The sequence below is a fragment of the Gadus morhua genome, chromosome 4 (genome assembly GCF_902167405.1).
Source record: "Gadus morhua chromosome 4, gadMor3.0, whole genome shotgun sequence".
NCBI lineage: Eukaryota > Metazoa > Chordata > Actinopteri > Gadiformes > Gadidae > Gadus > Gadus morhua.
The window spans coordinates 27,720,887-27,723,951 of record NC_044051.1 but is presented as its reverse complement, the minus strand read 5'-3'; the positions used below and the strand labels follow the sequence as shown (position 1 = coordinate 27,723,951).

The 3,065-nt window shown below is 43.2% G+C and overlaps 1 long non-coding RNA gene across 1 annotated transcript; it reads left to right on the top strand.

The window, feature by feature from the left end:
* On the top strand, nucleotides 1–3,000 carry LOC115541337 (uncharacterized). The gene is made up of 4 exons (XR_003976336.1): nucleotides 1–1,344; nucleotides 1,745–1,913; nucleotides 2,020–2,140; nucleotides 2,237–3,000. It is a non-coding gene; the product is annotated as an uncharacterized LOC115541337 (long non-coding RNA).
* The last annotated feature ends 65 nt before the right edge of the window (nucleotides 3,001–3,065 follow it).

Below are 3,065 nucleotides of genomic sequence, written 5' to 3'. Positions count from 1 at the left end.
AGGAAAATACCGTGATCTACTTCAAGCCCCCGGGCTTAGGCTCGGTGGCTCTCTGCCGTCTACCTATTGATCTCTGGGCTCTGCACTTCAAATCACCCGCTAGGGGACGTCAAGTGGGCGTGGCCTAGTGGGTGTGGCCGGGGTGCCGTAATGGCTTCGGCTTCTTCACCTATCTAAAGGTGCTGCTATCTGTGGCTGGAGCAGCCTCCAATAAGGTCTTGCTCCCCTTGTGGCTATGTGAGGGTAATACAGCTTCTTAAAATACTTAAAGGGGGCCTATTATGCTTTTCCATTTTTTCCTTCTCCTATTGCGCTTTACATACGTTTTGGGGTATATAAATGGTTGGCAAAGTTACAATACCATAAAATTCCCGCAAGGGGGAGTAAATGACTACCGCAAATCACTGTTACCGAGCTACCTAGAAACGGCTCGTTGGGATTTTCTCCGCGGCTTTCTTTTACTTCCGGTACATGGTGACGTAAGCATGTACTTTTGCTGGGAGTCAATGGGAGAGCATCATCAATGACCTTTTGCTGCGTTCCTGGACACGCTGGGGTCGGGGAATGGATCGTAAAACAAGAGTTTGAGTAGAGAAGTAGATGGACAGAAAGACATAATACTATTTATATATTATATATATAATATTGGCTAGAAGGTGTTTTCTTGGTGGTGAAGGGACCTCTCCCTTGTATGGTTTGCCAAAGGCAGAGCCTTCACGTAGCCGTTGGCTAGATTTCATTTTTAACCCTATTCCACCGACTTTACCGAGCCTTTTTCTGTGTCGCCTCCACTTCACGGATGGCTGCTTCAGCAACCTGCGTGAAGATGACTCTCAACATGTAAGTAAACCTATAATAACAAAAGTGGCTGTGTTGTGTGTAATATAAGTTTGGGTAATTAACCCTACCATTAAAATAATTAATTCTGTAGCTAGCTGCTAGTCTTGTTGCGAGGCTGGTTAATCTTCCACAAACCTTTTGCGGGATCTCAAACTACAATTCTAAACTGTCTGTAAAATGAGAGCTAGCCTTATGTGAGGTGTTACTATAAGGTGGGTTAAATGGTCACAGTTCCTGTTTCAGATGTTGTTAGCTTGTACTGTGTAAAATCATTTTTCGTCGTGATTTATGTGTGATAATTTTAGCAGGACTGCAGTGCCCATAATCGCCCCTTTCAACGCGTCGGATGCCAGACTGACACGCCTCAGATTATATCGACGGGAACCCAAACAAACTCGCCAGTGGGAATGCATTCTGTGGGAATACAAAGTGCACGGTTGAAGTCGACGTTAGGCGGCACACAGTTGTCCATGGGATCGCTAAAGGCACACGTAAGAAGCAAAGGTATGTAGCCACTAAGAGTTTTTAGTGACTTAGTATGCAATCCATACGAAACTTTGGGAGCATCCTTTTCCTGTGTTTTCGGATGCGTTTTTTTTTTTTGGTTTACCTAGAATCTGCAGTCCAGTAATCTATTTGAAGATTCACCCTTGCTGATGTTGCTAGAATATGGGCTATACATACATTCATGTATCACATACTTACTTTCTACTAACAATTCGATAAAAGCATCGGCTAAATAACTTCATAACCAAATAGGATATGGTTTATATTTGCAAATGGCTTCTTGCATTTGTGATGGGTAACCAAGGTTTACTCTGCAGTGTTACTCCATTACCAAGGTAACTAACTGCTAAATTATTATTTTCCAGTTTGTAATACGATTTGTTTCTGTTATTTGTAGCCATGCAGACACAGGTGTCTCCTGTCAGTGCAGACTTCGGAACAACCTCTCTTTTGCCACACTCACTGCTGACTTCAACACCAATAAAGGGCCCAGGCTGGTGACCTAGCAAGAGACCACGGCTTGAGTTGGAGGAAGAGGAGGAGAGTGACTCCTCAATGTTGTGCAGGTAATAATTTACACCATCTCGTAATTGTGAAAGCCATTGATTGGAATGATTGTCAGGCACACTCTGTGTTGTTTAATGGCGGTGCTTTTTTTTTTTATACCATAAGTTGTATCTAGCATCAATGCACCACAATGAAAATGCATCACAGGAGCAAGCTACGACTTCTGCAGGGCAGGCGAAGAGTGGGGAAGGTGTTGTGAAGGCCGTGAAAACAGATCCAACATTCAGTAAGTTTGTAAAATATAATCTTTAAACACACACGCACATCAGTTTACAGATTGTTATGGCAACATTAATTAGTATGTTACTGCTATATCTTCCAGACTATGTACATGACCTCATGAGGCTGCTCATGGAGGTTTTTGAGGACCCAACATCATTTGAAGAGGAAATGAAGACTATCCCCATCCCTCCAGACCTTTCAGCGGAATATACACACACTCCCAAGGCTGAGCTGGTTGCCCGTCACGTCTCCCGCTTCAATCAAGAGGTGGTCTGAAGCCTACGAAGTCACCAGATGGGAACTGCTGCCATATCCGCTGCACCACACATGACGGGATGACGACCCGACAACTATGTCCTAAATATCCCCAACACCAGCTTACAAAGCTGCGATAGGCAAGATGCCTGAAACGCCTAAGGGACAAGGAGCGGAACTTTCTGTTAAACTGTTTTCAACAATAACCTCTTATAGGCTGGGCCTATACTGGGCAGCCCCCACCTCCAAACGAAACCAAATCTTTTTGAATGGTCTGACCATGCTCAACATAAAGAAATAGTTGGCTTCGTTAGGAGGTGAGGGTGCACGGTAAGGCCCCGTAGCTCGCGGCCTTATAGTTTGTTTTTCTTTTAATGGTAAATTGATTCAAATCACATAATAATATTAATAGTATAATATTGCTTTGGTTTTGTTTAGTGGGAGCTTACAGCCAAAATGACTTACTCTTCATCTGTTGTGTGCCTCACAGGTCCATAATCATACTTGTAGATATTGTAGATATTTTGTAGACTGTATGTGTTTGTGTGCATGTTGTGTCATGCAGGTTGTGTCATGCAGGTTATTGATTCTGGCACTTGGCTCATTCATCTTAGTACCTAATAAATACAATAAGACAAAATAACTACTGTGTAAAGTGACCTTGACATCACTGA